The sequence below is a fragment of the Eublepharis macularius genome, chromosome 5, assembly GCF_028583425.1.
Source record: "Eublepharis macularius isolate TG4126 chromosome 5, MPM_Emac_v1.0, whole genome shotgun sequence".
Classification (NCBI taxonomy): Eukaryota; Metazoa; Chordata; class Lepidosauria; order Squamata; family Eublepharidae; genus Eublepharis; species Eublepharis macularius.
Window position 1 is genome coordinate 20,666,045 of NC_072794.1, and position 16,067 is coordinate 20,682,111.

Here is a 16,067-nt window from a genome sequence, read left to right on the forward strand (position 1 = left end):
GGTGGACTATCAGTCAGTCCATCCATCCATCCATCCATCCATCCATCCATCCATCCATCCATCCATCCATCCATCCATCCATCCATCCATCCATCCATCCATCCATCCATCCATCAAAACGTTCATTCAGAAATTCAGTGAAGCTTAATCCTAAAAAACTGCATATGGAATTATTCCAGCCTTAGAAAAATCTAGTGTTTACCTCAGGCAATATTGCGGGGAGGGAATCAGATTCCTTTAGGAATGTGGTCCAAATGAATGCTAATATGTAACAATCTAAAAAAGGTTTTACTCGGCACCTCTTATTTTTATTGAATTTCAAATCAGTGTTTATAGAAATAACTATGGCTGTTTTCACACTGCTTACTGGCCACAGAACATTGTGCCGAACTCCCGGAATGACAGCGTCTTCTCGTGTGAAATCATGCCAGGAAGACGCTGTCATTACGGGAGCTTGGCGTGATGTTCCGTGGCCGGTAAGCAGTGTGAAAACAGCCTATATATTTGAAACCCCTTCATCAGAATGAACAAGTAATACTGTCCACGGTAAATAACTCACTCGCTTGAGCACACATGCGCACACACTCAATGATCTATCATGTTTTTGTCCTGCCTCCCTGGAGTTCAGGGCAGCCTACCTGGTCTCTCCTCCCTGTTTTATCTTCACAACAACCCTGTGAAGCAGGTTAAACTGAGAGAATAACTGGCCCTCGCTTCTCTCGTGAGTTTACTAGCTGAGTAGGGATTTAGCCCTGGTTCTCTAAGATCCAACACTACTCCTGGCAATCCTTGGCAAGGGCCTTAGCTAAATGATTAATGTTCATTTGACATCACATAGTGATGAGGTTGTATTCTTGCAGATAATAACCAAGGACTCAATGAAACAACCTTTAAACCCGTTGGCTATAGCTCTCCTCTGATTTTGCTACATGCAGTCATTAACTTGAGGGACAGCGAAAATAGATCAGCAAAATTCTACTGCAGTCAACAGGGCAGGGATATGGTATTTATTTGCCCCGTGTAATCAACGTACATGGCACTTTAGAGGATGAAGGTCCCTGCCCCGAGGAGTTTGCAATCTAAAACTTGAGGGTTTGTATGTGTGTGCGCTCGAATACCTCTGCACCCACTAGAAATGCCTTCCGAAGGGGCATTCAGGTTTCAAAGCAGAGACAGTGAGATCCAATCCTTTTTTGCATAGTGTGGTATTCACTTATTTCAAGTTTGGAACATGGAGTCTCCTTGTTCCGGCAGAAAGCCAAGTGGTCTTCCTTCTCCTAGCATAATGTACTATTTGCTTGTCATTTTGAAGCTTAAAAGAGCTAGTGTGGTATAGTGGTTAGAGTGTCAGACTTGGACACTTGTGAACAAATCCCTGCTCTGCAATGGAAGCTCGCTGGGTGACCTTGGGCCATAACCAGGGCTTTTTTTCAGCAGGAACACGGTGAAACGGAGTTCCGGAACCTCTTGAAAATGGTCACATGGCCAGTGGCCCCGCCCCCTGATCTCCAGACAGAAGGGAGTTTAGATTGCCCTATGCGCCGCTCAGCGGCACGGAGGGCAATCTAAACTCCCCTCTGTCTGGAGAGCAGGGGGCGGGGCCACCGGCCATGTGACCATTTTCTCCGAGAGCAACCCACTGAGTTCCGCCACCTCTTTTCCCAGAAAAAAAGCCCTGTCCATAACACAATCTCAGTCAAACCTACCTTACAAGGTGGTGATTATGAGGTTAAAATGGAAGAAGGGAGAACAAAGTTATGTCACTTTGGATTTCCAGTCGGGAAGAAAATGGAGTTTAAATATCCCAATAAACAAACAAATAAAATGCTCTGGAGATGTTGCAGATGAGAACAGTTGACCAAGACGATGACATTTTTCCACCATGGTCAATTTGTTGGCTTCTACCCTTTCATCATTTAAGCACATATAATGAGTTATTGCCAAATATACATATCAGCTGCTGGAGGACTTTATTTCTGGGAAAAGAGGTGGTGGAACTCACTGGCTCCTGGGTCTGGGCGATGACGTCACTTCCAGATCAGGCTCGAATCGGACTGGAACGGGCCACTGCCGTGTCGGGGAACTCTCCCCCACCCGGTAGCATCCCAATCCTGGCCGTTTCGGGCCCAAATTGGGCCAAAACTGGCCCAAAATGGCCCGAAACGGCCCAGATCTGGCCCAGATCAGCCTGGAACGGGCTGCTGCCACACAGGAGAACCCTCTCCCACCTGACAGTGACCTGATCCTGGCCATTTTGGGCCGAAACGGGCCCAAAATGGCCAAATACCCACCAGTCATGTAGTGAGTATTTTTGAGAGGTGCCGGAACACAGTTCCGCTGTGTTCTGGCTGGAAAAAAAGTGCTGAGCTGCTGAGTCAGTGTCTGCCAGGATTATGTATTTACTTGATTTTTTCTTCCTCCATTGGGATCCACAAGGCGGCTTCAGGGCAGTATCAGAACCCTACAGTAAAAGCCTAAGTACAGCACAGCAGCCATCAAAGTGCAAAATGGCAGCCATCAAAGAGAGAAAGAATTCTGAATTCTCCCAAACGGCCTCTTTGAGGGGCAGGTCTCAGTGCCATCTCCAACATCCCATTAACGGAGGACCCAAAGTGGTGTGTTTCTAGGTAGGGTGAAGAGTGACCTCTGCTTTCACAGAGCAGGAGCCGTCTCCCAGTACCTTAAGGATGAATGCATTTGCTGCAGCAGAACTTCCGTGGACTAGAACCTGCTTTGGCCGATGCACCAAGTGTATTCTCAGCTGACAGATATACACATGGGCCTAAAGAGACAAAAGTTATGAGCAGTTGGGGTCTAAAGGGAACAAAATGCAAGAGGGCCAACAAACATGACTTCTTCTAGGTGTTTCTCTTGCTGTATTTCTAAGGTGAAAATGAAATCCCGCCCTCAAGTCATAGTTGACTAATGGTAACGCCTGGCAAGAGACTAACGGAGGTGCTTTGCCATTGCCTGGCTCTGCAACCATGGTCTTCATTGGAGGTCTCCCATCCAATTACTAACCAAGGCCGACCCTGCTTAGCAGCTGAAATCTGATGAGATCAGGCTCTCCTGGGCTATCCAGGTCAGGGCATTTATAGATTCTTGTCTGACTGACCCACTCCTCCCATCCCAGGAATTAGTCAGACAATTTCTAAGTTACTGCCTGACTAATTCCTGGGGCAGGGTGGGTGGGTGTCACTACGTTTGTTACAGACAAAAGCAAAAGTGGCACTTGAAAGTGGCAGAAGCTTTCATAGGCTGGGTGCTCACTTGAGCATCAGCTGTTGTGGAGTAAAGAGGACTTTGAATTTCACATCCCTGCTATCTCGGCCTCAGCTCCTCAGAAGACCTTCAATGCTGCATGAGAGAAGGCACTTTTCCCCTCCCCTCTTCTTTTGCAAACCTTAAAGGGTTTGCCCATAAAGGCAGCTCCTATGTGTGTGTTTGTGTGTGTTTCTGGGCAGGGCTTTTTTTCTGGGAAAAGAGGTGGTGGAACTCAGTGGGTTGCCCTCGGTGAAAATGGTCACATGGCTGGTGGCCCCGCCCCCTGATCTCCAGACAGAGGAGAGTTTAGATTGCCCTCCGCGCTGCTTGGCGGTGCGGAGAGCAATCTCAACTCCCCTCTGTCTGGAGATCAGGGGGCGGGGCCACCAGCCATGTGACCATTTTCAAGAGGTTCCGGAACTCCGTTCCACTGTGTTCCAGCTGAAAAAAAGCCCTGTTTGTGGGTGTGTGGGGAGAATCTGGCATTAGTTTCCTCCATCCACCCTGCCATATTCTACATCCCGAAATGTCCTTCCTGGTAGGGCTTGAAAGTGGCATCTTCCCCTGTTGCACAAAGCAGACTGATAAGGAAGTGTTACGAACCTGCAGCCTGAAAATCGACTTTTTAGTAAATAATAATATTTTTTTAGAATGTATATAGCATTGCAAGGATGCTTTGCTTATGTTATCTTATTTAGTGTGATCCTTACAGTGGATAGGCCACTATGGTGAAACTGCCTCCATTCTTGTGTCTCAGCGTCCTTAATTCTCCAGCCTCTTTCTTCCCCAGTCTTTCCCTCGGACTCCCGTTTCTCAGTTCATTTCTTCCCCTACTCCCTTCCTTCAACCCCACTTTCTTCTTAACTTAGTTTCTCCATCATTTGGAGCCCTCTGACTGAGTCCCCCTCAAATGATGTCTCTCAAGCCTCTGTGAAGTTTTTATCCCAACCTAACTGACCATTTCACTGGTTCTCCCACAAACTGGACTTCAAACATTTCTATGGCATTGTTCCTTGTCCAATTGAAATGGTCACAAACATTGTCTGATGTCATGGTGGCACAACCAAAGGTAGTCAGAGGCTTCATTCCGTAAGTTTGATTCCATATTATGGTTATTCCCAGACCCAGAGCATGAATTGCAGGAGGAAGAACTGGACGCAGGTGAAAATCAGTTTAATCAACATGCAGGACATGTTTTTTGAATTCATCACAGCAATAATGTACTACCATAAATATGACTATAATGTTCATTAATAGATCTGGAGGAGTTCGCCGTGTTAGTCTGTAGTAGCAAAATAGTAAAGAGTCCAGTATCACCTTTAAGACTAACCAACTTTACTGTAGCATAAGCTTTCGAAAGCCACAGCGATCTTCGACAGATCTTAAAGGTGCTACCGGACTCTTTACTATTGTTCATTCATTTATTAATACATAATAAATAAATAATGTATTAATTTATTAATAAACTAATAACACTGCTCAAGACGATAAATGGATTCACCAACCAACTCTTCTCCAATTAATCAATTAAGTCCAACACAGCACAACAGAGAACTTTACCTTTCAAAAAGCCTTCAAAGAAACAAAAAAAAATAAAGAACAATTTCATTGTAAATGTTAAACTTGATGTTAAGAAAAGGTTATACTTGTTATATTTGTGGTTAAAAAAAGAAAAATAAAGTTTTAAAAAATGCAGGACATGCGGAGGACAGAACCAAAGCAAAGCCATTGCCACAAATGTTGTGGTGGAACTAGATTTTTAATATTCTTTAGGGGGGATGTAAAAAAAGCCTATTGTGGCTGAGCGCCAGTGTGGTGTAATGGTTAGAGTGTCGGTCTAGGTTCTAGGAGACCCAGGTTCAAATCCCCACTTTGCCATGAAAGCTCACTGGGTGACCTTGGGCCAGAGACCAGTCACACACTCTCAACCTAATGTACCTCACAGGGTTGTTGTGAGGAGAAAATGGAGAATGGAAGAATGTTGTAAGCAGTTGGGGGTCTCGACTAAGGAGGACAATGGGGCATAAATGAAGTAAATAAATAAAAATAATGATATAGGCTGGGACCTTTGGATCCAGTGAAATGACAGCCTGGTGAAAGTACAGCATGATCTCCTCTAGAGGTCAGCGTTTCACCAGAGATGCAAAGCCAGAGACCGAGAGCTGGTCTCTTGTTCCTGCTTGGATTGCTGAAGACCGAGCAGAATTAAACATACAAAATGGCCTTTGGCTTGATCATACCCTTGTTCCATCTATCACAGAATCATCTACGCTGACCCACACTTATTTCTCACATAATTTTAACTGGCGATGCCATTTGGATTGGAGTCTTCTGCAGGGAAGACTGGGGGCCTGGCCACTTAATTAGAGCCACTCTGACTACAAGGAATTGAGGATAGCTGTGGACTGATGAAATGTTGTATAGTGGTTAGAGTGTCAGATTGGGATCTGAGAGATCCGGGTTCAAATCCCCATTCTGCCATGGAAGTTCTCTGGGTGACCACGGGCCTGTCACACACTGACCTACCTCACAGGGCTGTTGTGAGGATAAAATGGAGGTGAGGAGAAAGGAACAAATTACTTTAGGCCCTCATTGGGGAGAAATGTAAGATATCGATCGATCGATCGATCAATCGATCGATCGATCGATCAATCAATCAATCAATCAATCAATCAATAAAAAGCTGCCTTATGCCAGAACACCATAGGTCCATTTAACCCAGGAGTGAAAGCAGTTCTCCGGGTTTTAAAGCAGAGAAAGGTCTTTCTCAACACCTTTAACTAAGAGTCTCTCGACATGAGATGCCTCGGTGCATGCTCGTTAAGTGTAGGGAGACACAATGTTAGCTGGGAAGAGTAGTTTAAAAAGACAGAGCCGGCGGAGATGGCTCTTCAGAGGGTTTGTTAATTTCACCTTCACCTCTGGGAAGGCTCTGTCAATTTCTCCTCTCCAGTCTAAAACTGTGGGATTGCAACCAGAGGGCAGCGAGGAATGGAAATGGGCTGGAGCTGCCTTCCAGAACCAAGCTTGGACCTGGAGAGGTTATAATGGGCTGAAGTTTCCCTTCTGGCATTTCACAGCCCCTTCACAGCTGCGATGTATAGTAAAGCCTTTGCCCAGCTGCCAGCTGTCTTTTTAAGCTAGCCTTCCAGGCTAACATTGCATCTCTTGATACGTGTTCGTCCTGTGGAAGATGTCAAGTGTAGAGTCACCATGTGTAAGTTAAGGGGGGGGGAAGGAGGTACAGTATGGGCTACCCAGTGAGCTTCAAGACAAGTAGGGAGAAGACTGAAAAGGCTCCCCTTCCTTTCCCTTCCCTTCCCCCCTCCTTTTTTTTTGCTGTGGTCAAAGGAGATTGCCCTGAGGTTCTGACTACCTAGGCAAAGCCATTGATTTAGAAGGTCTCGCATACTGTTTTGGGTAATGCTGAATAAGTGCGAATGGGCATGCAAGTAAATCACGCTGAAGCATAAATGCTTGATTTGCATTAATTTATGATGACTGCAGAACAAAGAGTCATCTGCTTCCATTGTTTGGCTAGGCAGGGGGCAGGAGTCTCGCACAGACTGCTGGAATCCTGCAGTGGAGTTCTCGCCGTACGCCACCCACCCACCCAAAATTGCTGTTTTGCAGCTTTGGGAGGCCTGACCCACCAGGAATTAATAATATGACCCCCCCTCCCCTTGGGAGATGAGGCAGAGGCTGCCCTTTCAACGCAGCTGTCCCTGGGCCCCTGTTTTGGCCGCGTGCCAAACCGGTGGTCATCCAAGATCCCAGCTGTGGTGACAAGCAATCAATGCAGGTTAGAGAAGCTTGACAATATTTCAGATCCAAAATTTGAATGCAATAGCATCCCCCACCAACGATGACAAAAAGTCAGTTCAGTTCCCATACTGCAGTGGGGGGTTTTGTGATTGCACCAGATTTGCCACCATGAGTAGGCACTCGGCAACTACGCAGCTTTACCCCTGCTTTCCTGGGAGTGCTTATACCCTGACTTTTTAAAAAATCCACTTTGCAGTCTGCTGTTTCTCCATGCATACTCTTTATTTCGTTTTGGGGGTTTTGGTTAAAGTCAGCAGCGATTCACAAAGGGGTGTAAGAAATCTGACAAAACAAAGGCATTTTTCCATGTGATTCCTAATTATTTGGTGTCTGGGTACCTTCCATCCGTGAGGGTTGGAGACGCTTAAAAGGAAGAACTCTGCCCTTTGGTAAGGAGATGATGAGTCAATTTATGCACAAAAAGATCCGTTTGGTATCTGCCAGGCACCAGGACTGCTATGTGTTTTCCTCACCTCTGGGTCACTTCTGATCCCTGGACAGTCATTCTACACTGTAGGATTTTATGTGTACCTTCCCTGTTCGTGTGTCCTACTTTCCGTTATAGAGTATTCAGTTTGCAGCTTTTTTCATTTGTGTGCTTGTGATGGTGTGCTCTATCGAACACAATCTTCTACCAAATTGGGCCCCGCAGTTCCCTTGCTGCTGATCTGCAATTGTCTGAAATTTTCAATTTATTCCTGATTTTCTTAGCAGTTGATTCCCAAGCACCGGAATCAATTTGGGTACGGATCTTCCACACCTCTGCCCTTTTTTTCAGTTGTGGAATCATTTTTGTTTTGTTTTGTTCTGCACATGCCTTAAATTATCAGGATTTTCAAGCAAGTGTGCTGTCATCATCGTGGCATCTAGCCCTCTTTAGCCCTTTCCCTTCCAGAGATACAAAGAAAAGGGCATATCTCTGCAATGGAAGGGGCTAGAGACTTACTTTTTTCTCAAAGAAAGTTGGGAATTCAGAGAGCCTGCTGCACCTGTTATATTGACATTAGGTCAATATTTCTATATGAAATTGATGATTAAAAGAGATCAAAACAAAACCACGAAGGAGAGAAGGTAGTTTGAGAATGAGGACGTCCAATCAGGGCTTTTATTATGGCGAAAGAGGTGGTAGAACTCAGGGTAGTGGTTGCCATCACCTGGGGCAACTCACTACAGGAGGTGGCTACCCTGCCTCTACACATGTGTGCACTGCCGGCGCCAGGGTTTCTGGTGCCCGCAGCGAATCCCCGACGTGTGCGCGATGTTGTCATTGTGCGACGACATCATCGCATGCACTGTGCAGCGCAAGCCGCCTGCAGATGGCTGGGGCAGTGGGAGGAGGCTGCTCCGGGCTCCGCACGCCACCCCAGCAGTGGCTTGTGGCTGCTGCGCCCGACTGGGGATGTGTGGCGGCAGTGGCGGCGGCACAGGCTGGCTGCAGCCGCTGCAGGCCAGCCACGCCAGCTCCGCGGCGCGCGGCTCCACCCCAACACCCCCTCCGGCGCCTCTCCAGGGTCCTTGCACCTGAGGCCACCGCCTACTTGGCCTCTATGGGCACGCTGGCCCTGCATGCGCGTGCAAAGTGCTCACATGCTCCCAGAACCGTGCAATGATGTCACTTCCAGGAAGTGACTTCATCATGAAGGGCTCAGTATGAAAGGGCTCTTTAAATTTTAAACCCTGGATTCAGCTGCTTGGCGGGGACTTCCCAGCCAGACAGCTGAGGCGAGCCGGTGAGGTTTAAATGCCCCTTTCTATGCTGCTGCACAGTGGCATGGAAAGGAGCATTTAAACCCCAGCTTCTTTTCTGCTTCAAGTTTCCCAAAGCACGTGATCATTTTGGAGAGGTGCCAGAATGCCGTTTCACCAGAATCCAGCTTTAAAAAAGCCCTGAGTCCAATAATCAAAAAGTGAGTTGGAGGTGGGTGAGAATAGGTGGCACAAATAAAACCAAAAGAAACATTATGCACAAGGGAAAAGTTGACTCAAAATCGGCTTCCAGAAAAAGACTGGACTAAATGCAGTCTCAAAAGAACTGGGGGGAAAGGAGGGGAAACCAAAAAACTCAAAGCAAAGACTGAAGGAAAAAATGCAGGTGGAACTCAGGGGCTAAATCGAAACAGTGTATGGCCAGAACTGATGCCCCTTAAAAAGTGTGACTCGACCCTCCCCGAGTCACGTCAGGGGAACCCAGACACAACACATCAAACATTGTAAGGTGCAATTTGGCCCCATGGCTTCAGAAAACACACAATGTTCAAGGACGGCCAGAAGAATCAGTCCACAGAACGCCTCTTGCATTCTTCGGTCAGCAACTCCTGGCTCCTGCAGGCTGTTCAGTAGCTTCCCACAGGCTGCTTTGCTTGCAAGTGTAACCCCCGTGAGGTTAATTGGTTTAGCCCAGTGGGGTGGAGTCAGAAGCTAGAGGCAGGCTGCTGAGGAGGAGGCTGTTTGCTGGGGAGCTTAATAAATTATAAGCTCTTATCATCTTGAATAAGGGCTATAATTCCCCAACAAGAAGACAGAAGCCTGGGGTATAGTTGCTTCGAATGGATGAGAGGGGACTCATCATTTCTTAAATGTTGAACTGTTTGCCTTTTCAGGGACATTGTTGATTTGGAGTTTTTTGTATGGTTGCACTTAAGAATTAATTTTTTTTAAAGTTGTATTTTACTGATTGTTAAAAAGTTTAAAAGAAAAACAGTTATTTCTTAAACTTGTGTGAAAGTTGCTTTCTAAGCTCCATAGAACCCATGAAAAGAGACGTTACACAAGCTCCAGAAAATAAGCCTTCAGATGTTTTCATTTGTATGTGCGTGTATTTATTGAAAAGTTTTTGCTTCTGCTCTTGCATTTTTTACTGCATCTCTAATTTACGAACAAGACCCATGGAATAAAAACAGCAAAGAAATTCCAGAAAAGTAACTAAGAGGAAAAACAGCCCAGCAGACATTTAAAAAAACCTGGCAGAGTTTTAAATAGAAACAAAACAGCATTTTATGCAGGGAAAAAACAAACCTTTAAGCAAGAGAGTTCTGAGCAGACACCAGGAAGTTATCAGTGATAAAGTAAGGTGAATCTCCCGTGTGAGGAATTTCTATAGCCTTCACTGCTACAAAGAAGCCCCTATGCTGAAGCTTGGGGGGGGGGGTCTCTGTTTTATGAAGTTTTTTGCACTTGTGAAGGGAACTGATATTTTTAGCATGAGTTTCCCCCCAGAGTTTCTAATCTTGGAGCAGGGAGTGAATGCACCCTCTAGCTTACATCCGGATTACTGCCCACCCATGAACACTAAAGCATCACGCACGGGCTGCCGGTGTGCAAGGCTGTTGTGTTATCTTTTGTTTTTCAAGCACATCTTTAGCCAAAAGAACAAAATACGCTCTTAGCTTTTCAATGAGTGAAAGACTGGTTATTGCAGAATGAATTTTTACTGCCTAGAATATTCAGCAATTTGGGGGAAGGGGATGGGACTCCAGAAGAGAATTTTGGCACAACTACTGGGGTGGGTACAAACATGCTCCTGTTTGCCCCACTGAGATTTGTGAGGAGTTTCCCCTATCTTTATGCATAGCTACCACAACTCAGCATATACCTGGAAAGGAACCTCTAAACAGATTTGTTCAGGAGAGGGTGTTCATTAAGGCCTCTGGATATGCCATTAGGAGCTATTATATTTTTAGTTCTCCTGCCCAACTTCCTCAGTCCTCTCTCCTTAGGATGAATCAGGACCTGAGCTGTGTTTCCAAGCATCCTTTGACCCTACGCAGCTGCTTCTACAGCTTTTTTCCCCACAAAGAGACTCCACTTCAGCTGTGTTTGGGAGGTATCCGTGTGCTGAGCTACGTTCCTGGCGCCGTGGTTCCATCACCTCAGGTTTTTCTTCCCGATCCCATTGGGATGCCTCCAAGCCCCATAAGATGTTTGGTCCAGAGTAAAGCATTCAGTTTGGCTCAGATGTGTGCAGAGGGCAGGGGGGCCAATTTGGGGAATGGTTACAGCAAGATGAAGGACCTGTTGCCAAGCAGCAACATTGCAAGTAACACCCAGGTGGTTAGCTCAAACATACTGTGCTGTTACAGCAGAATAGAAATGCCTATGTATTGGCAACAGAAATCAATAGGGTTTGTGCCTTTAAGAACAGACTTCTGGGAAATGTAGTCTCCTAACCCCTTTTAAACAATTTCCTCTGGGGAAGAGCGGGAACTGTGTTTTATATCTCTTCCACTCTTTGTATCACCTTTCCACCTAGGCTAAGTGCTGAGTCCCCTGTGGACCATGGGATGTCCCCTGGCTTGTCTTCCTGAGAGATCATTAAGAGTTCCCTGCAGCCTCTCCAAAGTCTGTACTAGGCTAGCAATTGAGAATGAAACATGGCATTGTGTTAGGATTGCCAGCTCCAGGTTGGGAAATTCCTGGAGATTTTCAGGAGGGTGGGGAGACCTCAGGTGAGCATAACATCATACAAGTCCACACTCCAAAGGAGCCATTTTTTATACAGGAAGTGATCTCAATAGCCTGGAAGAGATGCATTGTAATTCTGGGAGATCTCTAGGCCCCACCTGGAGGTTGGCAACCCTGTGTTGCATAGTTCCAAGGTACATTGTAGATCTCTAGGCCCCACCTGGAGGTTGGCAACCCTGTGTTGCATAGTTCCAAGGTGGGCAGACTTGATGTTACTGTGAACTACTTAATTTTTTTTCAAGAGCCTTGGGAGGTATTAGTCACAAATCAGCAACTTAGGAGATAGATAGAGCCAGTCACAAAATGGCGGCTTAGTAGGCGAAGCCAGTCCCTAGAAGAGTAAAAAACAGCTTTGATTCAGGGGGAGGAGTCAATAGTACGCTCCTTTCCTGTTCAGAACAAGGCGGAGAAGAAGGAGAAGAGACGTGAAAGAAGGAGGAAAAGCGGATGTGAAAGGGTGCTAGTGCTGTTGTATTCCCATCCAACAATAAAGAGACTATAGTCCCCATGGAAAACACTCAATACTTCAATATATGGTTCCAATTTTTATCTTAAAGTGCAAGATGCATAATAAAGTTAACCAGTGATTGTAATCAGCAGGGGTCATTTCATAGAAAAAGAGCTGGAGGAACTCATTAGCATAACTCATTAGCATATGCCATGCCCCTTGCCATCACTGGAAGTGTGTCATTAGCATAACTGATTTGCGTATGCCACACCCCCTGACATCACCTATCCTGGTTGTTTTGGACCCAATCCTGGCCATTCAGGGCTGAAATTGGGCCCAAAATGGCAAAAAGGGGCTGAAAATGGCCAAAAAGGGGCCAAAAATTATCAGGATCAGGCTGCTGCTGAGTGGGAGAGTGATCCACCACCCGTCAGAGGCCTGATCCGGGCCGTTTCAGCCCCAATCCAGGCTGAAATGGGCCCAAAATGGCCGAGAGTAAGGTGCGTGGGGCCACCTGACATGTGACTGCTTTTGGGTAATCAGTAAACTTTCACTCTGTTACTCGCAGGGCTTTTTTTTTCTGGGAAAAGAGGTGGTGGAACTTGGTGGAACTCAGGACCACACAATGACATCACTTTGGGTCAGCTGGAACAAGGGGGGAGTTTTTTATACTTTAAATTGCCCTCAGTGAAAATGGTCACATGGCCTGTGGCCCCGCCGCCTGATCTCCAGATAGAGTGGAGTTTAGATTGGAAGACAATCTAAACTCCCCTCTGTGTGGAGATCAGGGGTGGGGCCACCGGCCATGTGACCATTTTTAGGAGGTGCCGGAACTCCGTTCCACCGCATTCCCGCTGAAAAAAAGCCCTGGTTACTCATATGCCACCAGCACTCCCTTAGTAATCCAAAGTCTCCTTTCTCATAAATACACTTCAATTAGTACAGACTTCATAGACATCAATAAATATTCAATAAATATGCAATAAATATTTATTTATTCAATAAATATTTATTCATTAAAATAAATTATCTTATTTATAAAATTATTTTATTAATTTTATAAATTTAAATAAATATTTATTTATTATTATCTGGTCAGAGGGGCTGACCAGATGAAGACTGGGTTGTGTGTTTTTTCATGCATATCCCCCTATCTCCCCAAAGGAACTTGCATCATTCTCCTCTTCTTTGTTTTATCTCATCAGCATCATGCAAGGTAGGTTCAGCTGAGAAATGTTCAACTGGCCCAAGATCATCCAGCAAGCTTCCACGACAGAGTGGGGATTCGAACCTGGATCTTCCCCGATCCTCTCACTACTTACGCTTGCTGTGATGAAAGTGGACAAAGGGAACTTTTTCTCCCTCTCCCATCATACTCCAAGTCTGGGTCATCCATTGAAGCTCATGAAAGCCCTACTTCACACAGTGCAGAATTAACTATGCAATCCTATGTACAGTCATACATTTGTAAGCACCCTAGCTTCAATGGACTCAGCAGGGTGTGACTCTGTTTAGGATTGCCTTGTAAATTGTGAGACCCAGTTAGTCAAACTTTATTGCTGTAGCCAAAGGGCATGTTTGTGGGACTTACTGTCAAGTTCACGGAGGAGGAGAGGTTTGTCAGCAGTTATTATTTGAGCCTGATCTCATCAGATCTGAGAAGCTAAGCAGGGTCAGCGTTGGTTAGTAATTGTATGAGAGACCTCCAACGAAGACCAATGGCAAACCACCTCTGTTAATCTCTTGCCATGAAAACCCCACCAGGGTTCAACATTAGTAAGCTAGGACTTGAGGGCACTCTCCACCACCATTATTCATAATACCTAAATAGAACCTCCATGTTCAAAGGCAGTATACTTCTGAGAGCCAGCTGCTGGGGGGATGTGGAAAAGAGGGCAGCAACAACAGAGGGAGGCTTTGCCCTCCATGCCCCTGCTTGTGTGTGCTCCAGGGCATCTGGAAACAGGATGCTGGACTGGATGGACCAAATGCAGGCTTGCCAATCCAGGACACATGTTCTCATAACTGGAGCATTGGAGATGCAGATTACAAGAGGGAACCTTTCTGATTTGTAGACAAATTCCTTCCCACCCAGTTATTGTGCTGTTTGTTTGTTTTTTCCCTTTTGTTTTGCCCCTTGCAACACAGGTGCCGTTTTTTTCAAACCCAACCTCTTCCCTGTGCCAAAGAAAACGTCTGTTTGATGCCAGACACGTCACAAACGTCGGGCCTTCTGTCTGTCCGGACAATAGGGCCTCTCTGGCTCCAGAGCTTCTTTCCATCAGCATTCCAGAACAGATGTTGCTTTTGTAAGAGATTGCAAACAGCCTTGGCAGGACGTGGGTCTCCTCAACCAGTTTCCCCCCGTGGACGCCCCAGAGGAACCCCTAGTGGAAGCTACAAGATGCGTTGCGTACATTTTTGCACGCACGGACTCCCTGACCTTTGTATTTGCAACCAAGCAAAAGCACCAGTCCTCCTTTACTAGCTGCCCTCCCGATCTCTCGAACCCATCCTTGCAACAGTAGAGGCTGGAAAAAATGCTGGAGTGTTTATTTATTATGCTTTTGTTCTCCTTTAAAAGGAGGTTTAGTTCTCTTCAGAGCGGTCAGAATCCTAACAACCTCTTACTGCTAGGCAAAGCTGTGTGGATCATACTTCAAAATCCTGTACCCCAAAGAATTATACACCTCCCAAACCAGATCACCACCACCCCCTCTCTTTTTTGGTGCTGCTGTATGGAATTGCTCAATACCTTCAGATTGTCTCTGTGTAGGGAAACCGAAGGCAGCCCTAAGAGAGAGGGTGCAGCTGGATTAAATTATATACATTTGGCAAATGAGCATAAATTTTTTATGGGGTCTGTTCTGTACTTTGCATGTGCGCACATGTGCAGACGCATCTCTTTTTTTGTGCAAAATATTGAACTCTGTTCTGTGATATCTCTTTTTAAGGGAGTTGGGAGGGGGTGAAAAAGCACCATTGTACAGCACTTGAGCATCATTCGTGCCGTGTAGGGGAAGCGATTGCTAATTCGCTGATGTAGGACTGGAGGCGGTTTGCTTCTGAATATACGGCCTGTGTATTGTCCACATCGTAGTATTTACACTCTCAACTTTACCTGCCAGATCTGGACAAGATTAATCGGAGGGCAGCAGTTCTCGGTGTTTTAAAATACAAAGGTGCGTCAAGTTGACATACTTGTCCCTGAAGGCTCGGCTCTGGATGATATTGCCAACGTGCCAGTGCCAGGGCAGCCAGACCCTTGCCTTGTAGGGCCAGAAACCACACCTGTCCACCTAAGCCTACTTCGCAAGAGCACAAAAGATGGCAGGCCTGTGGGAAGGAAGTTCAGTGATGATGAAACCAGGCTGGCAGCCCATGTTCCTGCTTCTGGGCCTGATCACCGCTCGAACACCTATAGTGCTTTGCAGGATCGGGGCTGCATCAAGCCCTGGCTGGAAGAAGCCCAGGAACAGGCGAGGCATCTTCCTCTAGGATATTTAAGCCCCACCCCATCTAAGCTGTGGGTCTTGCTGTTTCAAGCAGATTTCATGGGTCAAGTGTTTCTGATCTCCAGTGATCCTAGACACATTCTGGGATCTTGATTTCAGTGCTGCTTAGAAGGACCGACCCAGCCTCCTGCTATGGTGCAGATCCCTCTTCCCAAGGGAGCTGTAGTCTGCTGAAGACCCAGTTGCCTGCCAGAATAATACCCTGATTTTCTCCTTAACAGGGGCCCAAAACAGCTTCCAACATAATTCTCCACTCTGCCATTTTTTCAACACAACAACAACCCTAAGAAGCAGGTTAGGCTAAGAGAGAGTGGCTGGCCCTAGGTTACCCAGCAGGCTTCCATGGCAGATTATGGATTAGAGACTAGGTGCTAAACTACATGAGATAAATTACACAAGGACGCTCAAGTGAAGGATGATGCAATGTTAGCCGGGAAGCATAGTTTGAATTTCACCTCTCTCTACAGAGCCGGCAAAGATTGCTCCTCATAGGGTTTGTTAATTTCACCTTTCTACAAAGCTGGCAAAGATAGCTTCTCAGAAGGTATGTTAAT